The sequence below is a fragment of the Tympanuchus pallidicinctus genome, unplaced genomic scaffold, assembly GCF_026119805.1.
Source record: "Tympanuchus pallidicinctus isolate F22 unplaced genomic scaffold, pur_lepc_1.0 scaffold24, whole genome shotgun sequence".
Lineage (NCBI taxonomy): Eukaryota > Metazoa > Chordata > Aves > Galliformes > Phasianidae > Tympanuchus > Tympanuchus pallidicinctus.
In genome coordinates, this window is record NW_026294741.1 from 6,105,802 (window position 1) to 6,121,599 (window position 15,798).

Consider the following 15,798-nt stretch of genomic DNA (forward strand, 5'->3'; position numbering starts at 1 on the left):
TGTACACAAGGGGAAAATAAACACGTCTTCCTCTGGGTGAGTGAGCGTAGATTTTTCCTCAAATTGGATCTGATCATCAAGTGGATGTGGTGCTCGCTCCAGTCGGTGGACGGACGGCTGGAAAATGGCTCTGTGTCACTGGAGAAGTTGCAGACAGCGCAGAGCAGTCGCTGCTGCTGGTTTCCCAACGCCGTCCTTTGGAGCAGCACCGCCGTTTCTGCCTCCATTTCCACTTTTTGCCGAGGCTGCTGCTCACAAAGATACTAATCGCGATGGCGGGTTTTATGTTAATGAGTCGCACGTAATGATCAACCCGGCAACTACAGACCTTCAAATTGTTGGCTGGCCGCGTCGTGGCTGTGACCAATGGCACTGGGTGGGGACGCGCCAGGCCTGCGCCCGCTGAGCTCGCAGCCGGCAGCACCAGGCACGTGCGGCTGATGCCCGGAGAGGGAACCCCGAAGCCCTGAGCTTGTAGGGCTGCTGGCTCCTCAATGGCTGGGTTCTGTGGTGTGGGGGGCACAGAGGCTCGGGGGCCCCGTGGCACAGCCTGATGGATGTCTGCAAGGACGGAGCTGTGCAGCCCTCCGGAGCCCGGCTAACGACGTAACCAGTTTGGTAGCACTAAAATAGGATTTTAATCCTGGGAAGCATCATTTCACATTCCAGTGATCTAATCAAAATCCTCTCCTCTAATCTCTCCATGGTCCCCCCTTTCTAGATGAAAGAGGCCAGAGTTGCTGCCTTCACCCTTTCTCCGCTGCCTCCCCGTTCTACCAGTCTGTTCTGTGTCCAGGCAACTGCAAAGAGACATTTCAAAGGCTCCTGCCGTGCCATGTAGATGTTTTCTCTTGTTAGTTTGGACTGCAGGTGTGTGTGCCTCAAGGATGAAGCATCGCGGTGCTGCTGTGGGTTGGGGGCACGCAGTCGTGGTGCAATAAATCACAGAGCAATGCTCCGCTTTGAACGCGCACGCACAGAGAAAGGGAAAGAAAAAAGCATCTGACCCGAATCATTTTCTGGAAACACATCTGGTTAAAATCCAAAGTTTTAAATTGAGTAATATTTTAAAATGCATTTGGTAGGTATTAAATTACAGCGTTATATCTGATAATATTTATGATACTAATGTGTTAAGCAGAGGTTTATATCTGTCAAGAAAAATGAATGATTGTCACATGGGGTAACAAATGTATCCTGGTATAAATAACATTTTACGATATTTTTAACATTATTGCAGCCTTTCTTTTTTTTTCTTTTTTTTTTTTTCCATCTTGTCGCCTTATTGCCAATCTGACAGAGCAGCTCTGTGCCGGATCCCGACCTGTTTCAGCTGCGCGGTGGTGAAGAGGAGCGCACGGTGTGGCCGAACTGAGGACGCGCTGGGAGCTGTGGGCCGGCAGGCAGCTGCTGGGCCCCCACTGCTCCTGGTGGCTGCAGTGCAGGATCAGTGCGTGCCTGCCGCTCACCAAGGAGGTCTCTCCTGACAGCTCTGCTTTCTGGAAGCGCTGCATTCCTCGCCGTCCTGCAGGGCACAGAGCTCTGCGGAGCTGATCTGCGCCGCGCTTCTGCTGGATCGTACCTGGCCGAGAGGGAGGAAGGAGCCGGGCTGTCGGCGCGCCCCGGCAAGCAGCCGGCGGGGATAAAGTTTCCTCGGATTATGATGTTTTCAGAAATCAGCTCTGTGTGCTCGTTTGAGGCAGGCTTCCTTAAGGTTAGATCTGATCTGTGTAAATGCTAACTTCTCTCAACGCGCATTAACAGAGTGTTGCAAAAGTAAGCACTGTGCACTTGAAGTTTAAATCTAAAATGATGACAACTGCAACACTGAAGTTGTAGATGTGTTACACAGATTTCTTTGTCCTTCCAGACACCCTTACCAATCTACAGAGGGAAATTGACATTGGATATAAGGAAGGTTTTTTTACCATTAGAGTGGAAAGGCACTGCACAGGCTGCTCAGAGTGGTGGCGCCCATCCCTGCAGACCCCCAGGGTCGGGCTGGAGGGCTGTGAGCACTGATGGAGCTGTGGGTGTCCCTGTGCTCTGCAGGCAGTGGGACCAGATGGCTTCTGGGGGTCCCTTCCAACTCAAACCATTCTGTGATTCTGTGATTTTAGGTACAAGTATTTAATTAAAATTCATTTCTTACTAATGCCACTGTGCTGTAAGATGTCACTAATACAGAGATTTAACTAGCACAGTTGCTCTGCCACTTGCATTAGACCATCAGTGGCAACTGGACTTGTTGTGCTTCATGTGTAATTGTCCAGTACCTGAAAAGGAGAGAGGAACTCATCTGAACACATCATTCTGCCACTCTTCAGCTGGATTTGAGAGCACAGAAAGCCTTGTTCCATCTATCGTGTTACACCGTGCCCATTACATAGTCAGACTCCATAGGGACCGCAGAGAACAGAGCTAGCCAAGCAGACAGGTAATTTATGTTGCTGGAGATTTAGCCCAGATTAAGATCAAGATTCATATTATGCCTTTAACATCACGGATTTTTTTTTCCAATTATTGTCAATGACTCCACTGATTTATATCCTGTAGCAGCCGGAGGTTTTGCAGCACATAAATTGCAGAAAATTTGGCCAGCAGTGGTGATCTGTGCAGGCTCAGGAACCCCCTGAGCTGCAGAGAGATGGAAGGAGGAGGGCACTACAGCCTTCCCTGGGTGCCCAGCCGAGGGCAGTGGCAGGCAGCACTCTCTCCTGGCTGGGCTCCTTTTCTCATCCAGGATGCTTGGAATCACGGTGGGGGTTCCCATATTGTTTGGTACTAAGGGGAAGTTTTACCTTAAATCATGTACATGGTAGCACACGTAATCTAAGCATGAAATCCTTTGAGTAGTACAGAGGCATAGGTAGGTGGAAGAGAAGAAAGCAGTTCTTTACAGAGGGCAGGGAAAACGGCCACAATTAAAAGCGAAGCAAATTTGGGCAGTGTGGTTGCTTGCTCATTAGCTCTGAAGACATCCATAAGCATCCAGCATAACCCACAACAGATCTTCACTGAGAATTTGTGGATTAACCCACACCAACAAAGGCATGTGATGACATTGTAGTGGTATTCTTTGCCATGTGTGGTAGAAGTTACTGAAGACCCCGAAAGAACAAATGACATCGGTGTGCACAGTGAATGGAATCTGCCTTCACAAACTGGACACATTTGCAGTATTCCTGTCAAATAACTGCCTCTCTTACAGTACACTCTATCCAGATACATGGTCAGGTTTTGGCCAACATAAGCAATAACAATACCCATAGGCAATCAAGAGAATTAGAGAAGAAAAGGACCTATCAGATCATCTACTCCCTGCAGCTGGCAGTGAAGAACAGTTTCACGCTGAATCCAATAAGCATGTGGTTTGTTCTGGCTTTAATTGTAGGCATTACCCTTGCCTGGTTGAGCTTCACCCCGTGCGCAGGGTGATATCCGAGGCAGCATTCTGCTGGGGTGAGCCTGCAGGTGCCTCTTCTGGGTGGGCAAAATTCCCACCTTTTTTTCCCCACTCCTGGAACTTTGCACTTATTTTTTACTCCTTCCCGGTTTCTTTGATTTTTTTGCACATCTTTTTCTATATTATTCAACCCTTGCTTCTCCTCAACCCTTGCTGCTCCTCAACTCTTGTTTCTCCTCTTGTGGATCGTCAGTATTTTCCATATTACTTAAAATTAAACATCTGAAACCAATAAACAAAATCCCGTCCTGCTTTCTGAGCTGTGCTGATGATGCTCCTTACTCTGCGCCATTTCCCCATGGTGGGAGTGCTGGTTTAGTGCTGGGGCTGGGAGCTGCGCTCAGCCGCTGTCACCGCTTTCTTCGTGACATTCACTGAATATCCCCTCAGTTTCTCCGTTCTGTGAAACACCTGTGGTCATCAGGAGATACAGATCTCGTGGTGGCTGCGAGGTCAGAAGAGGGAAGCTGCAAGCAGGCGATGGAGAGATGCGTACCTGAGGCAGCTCAGAGGGCGCTCCCTCCCCCACCAGTTTCCCTTTCATTCATTTCCAGATCGGGCCCATAAAGCAGGTAAGTATACAGCCGATGCTATCTTGGAAAAGAAGAGAGAAGAAAGGTTGTTCTTGCACTTTCCAATCGTGGCAGCTCCCTCTCCCACTGGGAAGAAGGGCAGGTCCCCGCGCTCCCCCCCAGCCGGGCACTGCCTCCCCATCCTGCTGCTCACCCTGCCGAGCATGGCCCAGGGGTGGCACCGGGTCTGGCGCTGCTGGCTCAGCCTCGCGGTGCTCAGGGAGGGGCAGCCACACCAGGCCTTGTTGCAACACGCAGCAATGGGAGACGGGAGGCAGACGGTTGTGCGGGGCCAGAGAGACAGGTGTGTGCGGAGATGGGCGGATAGCGAGGCAGACAGGCAGACAGCCTCATCCGGTGCGAAACAAAACCCCGCAGCGCCCGCTGGGAGCTGCGTTCGTGGCAGCACAGGATGTTTAGGATGGTTGAGGTGGTTTCTCTTCAAATAACGTGTGTGATTTCATTTGGGGAAGCGCATCTTTTCTTAGAAACACGGCGGTGACTTGCTCGGAACAACCGTGATTTGCTGCAGACACGAGCTTGTTTGGGGCTGTTGGATCCAAACGCTGGGGTAGGAGAAGCAGTAACTTTGGGTGAATGCAGAAAGGGAGGAAATAGAGACCCTGCCAGCGTTCATCATACGCTGGCACAGTGCAGTAAATATTTTGCTGTGGAGAACCTCCTTGAGGGGAGTGCATGGGGTTCCTGTCTCAGCACAGAGCTGCTGCTTAGGTTTTTGTGCTGCTCTCACTCATATGAGACTCAGCCAAGTGAAAGGAGATGCAACGCAGCATCAGACCTGTGCCCGTGTGCTGTGGGAAGGCCATGTTTGGAAGGTGAATATCCCTCAGGGGTAACGGTGCACCTGAAAATGAACCCACGTGCTCAAGACAGCAGATCAGAATTGTATTTGTTCTGTAACATGTAGAAAAGAAATTGATTGTTTTTCCCTCGGCACTGCTTCACTTCCTATTTGGTGTTTGGGTGGTGATGGATTACCAAAAAGGAATAAAAAAGAAAGAAAAAGTAAAAATAGTTTAAAATTACCCTCTGCTTTTAAATAAATAGATCCAGTCTCATTCAGGTCACAGCTCTCCACATGTATGCTCTGGCCCTTACTTGCACTGCTTGGCCTGATCCTGAATGGAGGCCTGATGTGAATCCAGAGGAGTTCCATGGAGCCCATGGGATTGCTATGCGTTTCTATGGGGTAGGCTAGTTGCAGTCCATGGCCAATGCATCTTGTTGTGTTCTTTCTGTAAATAACCAGCTGGATTTGGCCCAACAAAAGTAAAACAAATTGAAACCATTCATAAAGAGAAGAGGTAAATAGTTTAAGGGATCAGAACAGTGTACTGGTGGGCTGTCTCCAAGTCTCCAGTTTTTAATAGTACCCAAGCTCACACAAAACTTTACTTTAACGCGTTCCTAAATGTGCTGCTGTGTGGGGCCGGCTGCTGGCTCCTGTTTTCATGGAAGGATTATATTAAAACATTTAAAAACTGCAAGGAGAAGAATGTTTGAGGGCAGCCAGCCGGGAGGAAACACGTATCATTTCATCACGTGAAGTGTTTATAAATGCAGTTCATCAACATGTATGAAAGAGTCATTTTTATTTTTTTTTTAACTTTTCGGGCCTCAGCTGTCACACAGAAAAGAAATAACTGCTGATTTGTCTTTATCAAGGATTTCTAGAGAATGCATTGCGCTCCAGATATTTATTGTGACCTTTTATTCTTTTTAAATATCTCATTGTTTGGCTGATTGGTTCTAATTAGCGTTTTTGTCTGCTTTCCGCGTGTGACTGATAGAAAATTGTTTGTCTGCTTCCTCTGGAAATTAAAATTTTTAGAAAATTTTCAACAAAATGTTGGACTTTCTGAGACGTATGATTTTCTTCTAGATAGTCCTATGAGCCAGGAGTTGGCCTCGATGGTGCTGGTGGGTGTCTTCCAGCTCAGGGTGTGCTGTGATTTGATGCCACGTGAGCTGCTGAATTTCATCTATAATCGCCCCCCCCCCCCCTCATTTCTATTTCTCTTGCAGCATCAGTGCAAATCTGAAGCGACATAGAATGGCTGGAATTGCAATAACGCGGTGTAACAGGGCTGACTATCAAGCTTCATATATAGATTAGATTAATACATAAATCTAATTTGATATTTCACATTACTGGGCTAATATTTTACAGATGTAATGCCAAGTTGTTAAGTAAATGAAAATCATGGAGAGTCCAATTCTGAAAGGATTACTCAGGCAAAAATCCCTGAAGTCAAAGGGAGTATTGCCTGAACGAAGTCTGCAAAATTAGAACTAGAGCCATATTCCCAAAGCAGACAAGTAGATTTATCTTAGAGATCTGCCCATGAGTTGAATTCTTGTAGCAATGAAAGATATATTGGGAAAACGAACAAGTAGGTAACCTGAAATGTAAGGAGAGGCCGATAAGATCGCACCAACCCTGAGCAAGCACTTGTGTGGTTGGTGATGTCAACAGGAACCCGAGCTGCCTTAATAAACTTGTTCGTAGTTGTCCTATACGTTGCTTTACATACCGAAAGGCACAGATCGCCTACGAGTTTAACAAGAAAAGGATTTATATTAAATTTGCACATAAAATGCCTCCGTGAAATATGTGAAATGCTTTTTTATATGATTCCAATAAAACATTGATCATAAAACTCTGCCCTCCCGCTTCTTTATATCCAGCTTCGGCTGTTGCTTTGTGTTTAAAGTTTGAATCTGTGACACTCAGCAGACGTAATTGTGGGGCGGCTTTAATTGGTGAGGACAGACCAGCGCTCTGCTTGCTCGCTCGGGGGTATAAATCAGGAGGAACCCCACCAGAATCGGTCAAACTCTGCCTCCGTGCAAGAGGCTGTCGGGCTGAACGACACGAGTGCTGCAGTTGCTATGAAATACGCAGCGCTGTGTCTGTTTATAGCTGCTCAGGATCTGGCCCACTGACTGGGATGGAGCTCAGCCAGCTCTGATTTCTGCCCTTTATCATGAGTTTGCTCTGAGTTTCGCGTTGTAAATTCTCCCGACTCGTGCTGCCAAACTCAGCTCTGCTCTTCACAGTTTCGTACTCTGAGTGTGAACTGATACTGGTGGAAATCCAAGGGTAAAAAAGCAGTGAGTAGAAAGCACAGATCTGCAGCCTGGATCTGAAAGGAACAGCTTGACCACAGAGGAAGTTATTTGCACAAAAAGTATTCAAACAGATATGCACGGTTTACATGTGTTTAGTAAATCTTGTCTGAAAACTAGAACCAGCTGTATAGTATATGGAGGCCCTGATCCCCAGCTCTTTCTTTCGTACATTTGGATGATACATTTCAAGTCACTTTTTCCATCCTTTCATTCGGAGGCTGCTAAGGATTGAAATACAAGGCGCATGAGTTCCGTCTCAACCGAAGAGGCCGTCAGCATCCTCAGGTAGAGCTGTTCATCACCATGGCTTCTGTGGAGCCATTCCCATCACCAGCCGCTCCCATTCCCATTCCCATTCCCATTCCCATTCCCATTCCCATTCCCATTCCCATTCCTATTCCCATTGCGGAGCCATTCCCATCCCATCCCTCATCTCCACCTGCAGCTTGGAAGCAGAGGCACAAACCCCTCTTGGTTCAGGGGCATGGAAGGATCTGGGCTCACCCTTCCAGGCAAGGGTCAGGGCAAGAAGCAGGGACCAGCGGCATCCTTACAGCAGGATTATCCCAGTGTTTGCCATCTGTGACAGTAACAAAACTAATTGAACTGCCCTTGGTTGGGACAAGAGGAGAACCAGGCCTGAAAGCTAAATTTGCATGCGAGATTAAGAAAGTTGTAGATGCAAGCAAGATTTTTTTTTCCTTTTTTTTTTTTCCCCTTCTTTTTGTGTGTGTGTCTAACTATGCAACAAATTTTGTAGCTGAAATTTACATACTTCTTGATTCATGAAATTATGAGCAGCTGCTATTTTGCTACATTCTTAAATTGAAAAGGCAGCGAAGAAAAGAACAGACACATTAGGCAAACTCCATCTGCCCCTCATGTCTATCACTTTCCTTCACTCTCTCTTTTGCCAAACAGGATACAATGGCATAATCAGATGTCTTGGTTTGCATGGGAGAGTCCCCAGATTCATATTGCTGCCATCTAAGATGGGATTTTTGTTTTTAAGACAACTTCTTAGCACGGTCTCCTGTTCATCCCTAAAACAAGTGTACACATCTTCAGTGGAAACCACAGAACATGAAGGATCTTTATGAGGGGAATAACCTTCCAAATGGCTTACAGGCTTCTGGAAGCTTCTGGAAGTCTTCAGACATCATTTCTTAGGGGGTTTTAAGACTGAGAAAGGATCACTCAGGTTTTAAAAGCTTTTCTATTTGTATTTTATTGCTTCCATCTTACTGTCCTAAATACAGAAGTGGAAGGATTTGAGAGGAGGGGGTAAAATGTAAGGCTGAGAATTAGGATAGATGGGGCTATTTCTAGCCGTTGGAATGAATCTGAACAAATTCAATCTACAGGTAGTTCCACGCTCAGAGAAGAGTTATTTCAGCTCTTTGGTGAAGAGAACCTCCATCTCTGGCACAGCTGAGAACAGCCTGGCCCCTTCTTTGTCCTAAATGCACTACACAAATAACACCACCTTTCGTCATCATGAGATAGATTTTAATTTCTCCTTTTTGAATTAAAATATGGAAGCTCAGAATTTGGTACCTATTTAACACCTGGTTGAACACTTAACAATCTGGTAACAGTTGAGTGCATCCCTGTGAAGTGGAGTTCCTTTCCTTTTGTTGCCCCACTTAAGAAACAGCCATTGTCATTCAGTCTCATTAACATAAATAGGTTCCCTAGGAGATGTCCCATTAAAGTGGCCATCCCTATTAAGCATGTCCCAATTAAGTAGTGTTTATTTTATGGCAGGTTCCAGACCTCAAAGCAGAATAATTTTCAGTTCCTAGAGGGAAAAAGTAAGTCAAAGAAATTACATATTTAAAAAAGGCTTAAATTGATACAAACTGATAAGAGTCCAAAAATGAAAAATGAGGGCTGACACTTCATCCTTTTGTTTATCCTGTAATGCTGCTTTTCTGGTTTTGAGTTAAGAATGTAGCCTACACCCTAACTATGAATTTCTTGGCTTTGATTTGATTGTGTCATAACTTAATGTTTTATGACTTACAATCACATTAGTCATAGGAGTCACTCAAGTTTAGAGATGATGGAAAAGACATAGGGGATAGACAAATCCATACTCAGAAAGACTAATAGCCCTGTGATTGAAATGGTGGGCTGGGGCTTGGGAGAGCCAAGCTCAGCATCCAGGCCGTGCCGAGCGGTTCTGCCTCACTTAGAACAAAACACCAAGACTCCGTTCACAGCGTTATTTAGATACCTGAACCGACATCTAAATATGTTTCCACATGACTGTATGCACACACAGTCTCTTTTGCCCTTTTCTCAGTCACTATGGATTTAAGTCGGGGGCTTCTTCAAGGTGCTAACAGACAAGCTTTGGAGAATCTTCCTTCGTTGGCTGAAGACGACCCAACTTTCAGCTGTCTGCTGCCAACTGCTACCCTTAATCCCTCAGGTAGCATCAGCCACTTCAGTGTAACTTCTGGGCCCTCAGCACAAACCCATCTTCAAAGAGGAGAAATGACTGGTCTCTATTCTGTCTCAAAGACACCATCAGGTTCCTCCTCTCCTCCCTGCTACAGTGAGAGAGGTGAGCTGCAGCACAGAGACTGAGCAGAGCAGTGGGAGTAATGCCATCTTCTGCAGCCAAAGGGGATTCAGCAGGCTTGCACTGCAGCCAGGGCATGCACACGTCAGCATTTACCCTGCAGAACTGAGACATCCCTTTGTATTTAGTTTGGTTTTGCCCCTAATTATACAACCTGTCCTTCCTGTCAAGGAGAAACTTGTACCTGGGTGGAGTTCAATAAATATAAGAAAAATATTCCTGTTCTAGGGCCTCAAACTGAAATCTGGTGATGGCAAGAACCATTCCATTCCATGGGTGCAGCCCCTCAGTACAGCTAATAAGAGAAATATGACAGATTTGGACCTTCTCAGAAAAGAGAAGCATGGTTTGATGCCTTCCCTGCATCACTCTCTTCATTCTGAGTATTCCCACCTTTCTTGAATTCCACGCAGACTTCCAGAAAAAGCAGTGTAAGTGCATTAAATACTTTTCCATAGCTTCACTGGAGTTATGTTATGAAGAATGGTTATGGAGAAGGATATATATACTCGATGGAGTTCAGTCAGTGCACTGCAGGCAATGGTGTATACTCAGTGGAGTGTAGTTATGGAGAAGGAATAACTGCTGGAATACAGCTTCATATGAAAGCCACAATTTCTTTGTACAACAGTACACAAGCAGTTTGCACACTTAATTTGTGGCCTGTGCCCTAGAGAAGATTAAGATTCCTTGCTTTTACAAGAGGCACAGTATTTCCAAATGAGGCTTTGTGAGTAGGTGGTAAACTTTCTTTTGGGTCACCAGGCAGTTACTGGGTGCTTTGAAAGCATCTCCTGAGAGCCAGGTAAACTGTGGTTGAGTGATGCAGATGTTCAGCTGTGGTCAAATCAGAAAGAAAGACTTCTATCCTTAAGGCAGTAAAGTAATTACACTTGGTATCCTCATATCTTGCTTCCAGTAAGTAGGTGCAGAACAGTGTGGCTTTGTAGTGCCCATTAGCAATATCAGTACTTGGCAGCAAGAGCCTCTGGGAGTCTTCATGCAGCTTGCTGAAACACCATAGCACGGCATGCAGGAGAAATGGTTACTATTCAGGGGTTCATCTTGGAACCCGAAGACCTTCCTTTATGTAAGTTTATATGATCGGGATGAGAATATCTCCAGGGAAAGCTCTCTCTTGCGTGAAGATAGAGAGCATACAAATATAGCAGTTCATAGGTCTGCAGAAAGTGCAAAACCACAACCTCAGCTCCAAAGAGCTGCTGAAAGAGAATCTGAAATTGAGACCCAGGTTTGGGCTTCATGTTTAAGATCTTCTCTAATAATGTTTTTGTTAAACAGTGATACTGAAAGTACACTTCCCTAAACTCCTGGCAGATGTTGTGTCAGCATTTCTGGTGTGAAAATACTTTTTTCAAGAGCATTTCTCTCCAGGCCACGGGCTGATGGTTGCACCAGATGATCTGATGGTCTTTCCAACATTAATGGTTCTGTGACTCGAAGCTGTACCCAAAGTAGCACACGAAGACTCAGATGGGTCTCCACGCAAAAAGCAAAGCACAGCCATGTTCCTGCATGGAAGCTTAAGTACATTCTTTTGGCTCTAACACAAATCAACTGCAGGGCACTTTGACACATCCCAACCTTTCAGAGTATATTTTTTGAGCTCTGTTCATTATCTGAGCCTCCATTCAGACGCTCTCAGCACAGATGCCTTCCTCATCAGCTCTGCACTAAAACATACAGTAAGTGAAATTCTGCCATATGTTAATACATATGTTTCAGTTTCAATAAGCATTCGATGCAGGGCTGCTTTTTTTTTTCTTTTTTTTTTTTTTCTTTTTTTTTTTTTTCCTAGGGAATAGAAATTACAGAGTTTATGCTATTACCTTCACTTTCTATTTAAATATACAAGTGAGCTTAAATTAATTAAGTAAACTACATTTAGCAGCATACAGCATAACCTGCCACATCGGCAGAAGTGTATTGACTCTTAATGGTTCAGCATTTATCTGTTTGGTCCAAACCAGCTGGGGATGCAGAGTGAAACTGTCTGAGACTCCCTGTGATGTTGTAAAATGATGGAGAGGCAAATAGCCCGCAGAGAAGGTGTAACCAGGTTTTCACTTCATCCCCACCTCAAGTTTTCCCATCTGGCATATCACAACATAATGATGTGAATGATGTCATCAGACTGGGAAAGAGGATCTGAATGGGTTAGTTTTCTCCTTTCCTGAACTTTGTAAGCTGGCCACAAACTGTAATTAGCAAGTGTCTACCGCTGATTTCTGGCAGAGGCTCAGTCTGTTTTTCAGGGATTGGAATCAGCTCTGCTCAGCCACGATGATTCTTTTTGTTTGTTTGCTAATAAACTCTTGAAAAGATACTGGGCACCTGATGAGATTTACAGACCAGTTGCAGCGCACCAGTACGCTGCTTTAACTGCTTTGCAATACCTCTGAGTGAAGCTTTTGATTTAAATTGAGCTACCCCAGATTTGCACCGTTGTAGGAGCCAGCTCGGGCTCCATAAGTCTCGTATGCTGGCTTGAAAGCATCCAAGCGGTTACGAATGAGAGCAGCGTTTGAAAGACAGAACAAAGAAAAACAAGCCAAGAAAAATATCCAACCTACATCAGCTTTGCCTGCTGGATTCTTTGCTTTACAAGCAGAGAAACATCTAGGCAGACCCTCAGCTCGCAAAGCTGGCACAGCTTTGTTAAAAATCAGTGGAGCTTTGCTGATTTATATCAGCTGAGAATCACTATCTGCCCCAATGACAAAATGAGGCATTGAAACATAGTGGGAAGGCAGTAGGGTTTATCTACGGTTACAGCATTAAAGCATCATCATAAGATAAACTAATTCTTGTCTAATGCTTTCAGAAAAGGTGTCTATAGAAATACTGCGCCGACTCCTCTTTCTCAACATCAGCTTCTGATCACAGTGCCAACACTGGCATCTTCTCTTCCCTCAACAAATCAGCATGGCTCCTGCAAACTCTTCATTGACTGCCAATGCTGTGCTACCGATAATTTACTACTATTGAGAAACTTCCTTGCTTTCACTCTGCACAAGTGAGTTTGCTCCTGCATGCCTGGATTTGTTCAGTTACATACTTTATGAACATTATTAAAAAGAATCAAAGGATTCTTTGGGGTTCCTTTTTCATAAAATGTCTCAAGCATTTGATAAATAAATAATCTTCTACTTAAAATGGGCACGAATCCCCTAAAGACCCAGAGGTGCAAGCAGGTATGTGCCAAGCCCAGCTCTCCTTCAGGGGGGATGCATATATCTATATACCTGTAATTATAGGCTGATAATTATATAATTCCCTGTATGTATATCATCATTTGTGAATAACTGGGTAAGCTGGCAACACAGAAGGGCGGGACTGTATCATAAGCTAATAAAAAAAAAGCAATTATATTTCTTTCTGATCCAGTTCTCACCTTCCCAGTGAGATTGGGGCATTGTGCAATAAGTGAGAAATGAGGAACCTCAGAACACTTGGAAGCAAGATAAGCATCCAAATGCCTGACTGTGTCATTCAGAGCTCAGCTGAACTGTTTCAGTCAGGAAATTATGGGCTGCCATGGGAACAAAGGTCCTTGCCCACATTACCAAAAGGAGTCTGAAGTGGGTCAGAAATGCTACAAGAATGGCTTACCAACGGCGTTTGTATTATTTGCCAGGTTAATACAAGTTTCGGTCTAAGCACGAAGGCTAATATGACCAATTTCATTGCAGCTTTATGTAACATCTCCTTGCTTTACCTACCGCTCACCCAAAAAAAGATTCCTAGAAGAAGGCATCACTACAGTCACAGGCTGCTCTCTCGTTTTCGTTTTGTGCTCCCGTCCGTCTTTCTGCAGCTATCACATCTTGTTTTACATTAATCTTATCAACTGCTTAAATAGGGACCCTTTACAATCTGCGTTGGTGCAGCATCTTGCAGAAGGTGCTCTTTGCTGCTGACTTATCAGAAATCACAAAATTGCACGCAAGCCTTAAAAATACAATAAGTTGTGAACAACTCCTTTTGCTTTCTGATTTACAGCAGTAATACAAATCCCCAGTTCTTTTCCAAGATGCAGAGCACAGTGTCCCCAGTTGAACCTGAAATATTCTCTTGCTATCTTAACTTTGAAATCCTTGGGAGTGCTCGTAGTCTAGAGATGGTGCCCAGTATCAGGGTAGGATGGAGCCTCCAGTACGTAATCCAGACCTGAACAGATCCAGGCATGCAGGAGATAATTTAGCTGTGCAGACTGAAAGCACAATTTCTCAATTCTGGTGAATTATTGGTAGCACAGCATTGGCATTCAATGGAGTACTTGCCTAAATTGTGATGATTTGTTAAGGCAGAAAGAGAAGCCAGTCCTGGCAAAAGAATTGCAGGCCATGGCAAAGAGAAAAAGCCAGCATTGTACTTACAGAGTCCTTCCTTAGAGCTCTAAATGAAACGTATTTTTTTTTCAGAGGTTTGGATGCTGGAAGCCACATTCTCTCTGCCATTTATTACAGCTTTCTGTCACTGTGTTGCTGGCTGTAAAGCAGGCAAAACTGCTAAGCTGTTTTTTCTGTGCGAAATGAATATGAGCAAAGTGGGACAAATGTAGAGCCAAGCTCTCCGTTGGGGCTGAGCTGGTTATCTCAGCCTCACACTATTAAGGTCCTACTCAGCAGAAACCAAATCAGTATCATCAGATAGTTTATTTGCACTGGAGTCTCCGTGGCTATTACAAACTCCTAAATGATCTACAGGATGCTTTTCGTGCCACGTCATTATTACCTCCCTTGCTCTGAAAGCAGCAAAATCATAAAGGTGGCTCAATGCTAAGAATGCTGCCCCTGATCCAGCAGAACATGAAGGCATATCCTGAACTGAAACAACCGATTGCTGCTCACCAGCTCCAAGTCAGGCATATACTTGGTGATTTGTGATTTGCTTAATCAGCGAAGCTGGTGATTCAGTTCTTTTCAAAGTTTGAATGTAGCTTGAGATGCAGGTCCAGGTCTGGGTGATCTGTCCTGTACACTGGACGTGCTGGAAGGGAGAAGACATGCTAGGAAGCAGGAAAGATGTACGTGTTAGGAAATGCTGATGTTCCATCACCTAGATGATGACCAGTTGGTAGGACTGACCGTGGCTGAACCTGCGGACAGGTTCCATTTAGTTCAGTCATTCATTTCTGAAAAGCTCTCTCTTGCACACAAGCTGTCCGTGCTCAGTTTATATCCTTAACTGTGTGCTCATGACATGATTGTGTATGTAAATTAGATACTCCAGCCGTTCTTAAGTTCTGCAAAAGTGAATTAAGCACAGTTTCCTAATTTTTAAAGAACTTTTTTGCCATGATTTTCTCCATCGCACGGGCAATTAATGTACTGGAGAACTTTGAAACCTGATATTTGATATGTAAACACTTCTCTTTGAGGGTATGTCTGCAGCCACCACAGGAAAAAAAGGGCTTGTCTAGATAATATTGAAGCGTGAATGACTAAAGTTTGGATATTGCATTCAACAGAATATTTCAGTACCTTAGAAAAGCCTGTGAGACATTGTCTGCAGGGCAGTTCTCTCTAGATGGGATAGTTATGGGTTAGTTACTAAAGTACTTTTTTCCTGAGATTTCCCCCCTGCCCTCCCAAAGGGCCAATTAGCCCAATTTGGGCCAAGGACTTAAGATAACTTAAAATCTTTCAGGCTTGGTATTGCCACAGAAGTCAATATGATATTCACTGAACAGTAATTACCTTTGGTGCTAAAACAGGGCTCAGATGTTCATGCTTCTGCAAAACAATTGCTTATGCTCCTTTCCACGTTCAGAGTGGTACTTGCACTTTCCTAATATTCTGTGCTCAGTGATCCTAAATATCTTCACGCTCTTTACAGAGCTAAGGCAAGAAGCTCTGTAAAACAGGTTAGGAATCAGCTTAACACATATGAAAAAGTGATTCTTAGTGGATTAAGAAAGGTTTTCAGGGTGTCTCAAGCTTTCCCAATTTATTGTTCAACAGTTAGATTAGGAATAGTGAGGTTTTAAGGGA

General features: G+C 44.6%; 1 long non-coding RNA gene across 5 annotated transcripts in view; it reads right to left on the reverse strand.

The window, feature by feature from the left end:
* Nucleotides 1–692: 692 nt before the first annotated feature.
* Nucleotides 693–15,798, reverse strand: part of LOC128083525 (uncharacterized) — an 86,962-nt gene continuing 71,856 nt past the window's right edge. For all 5 annotated transcript variants that reach the window (XR_008208097.1, XR_008208094.1, XR_008208096.1 and 2 more), the window contains one exon: nt 693–4,625. This is a non-coding gene — a long non-coding RNA (uncharacterized LOC128083525). The remainder of the gene's footprint in view (nt 4,626–15,798) is intronic.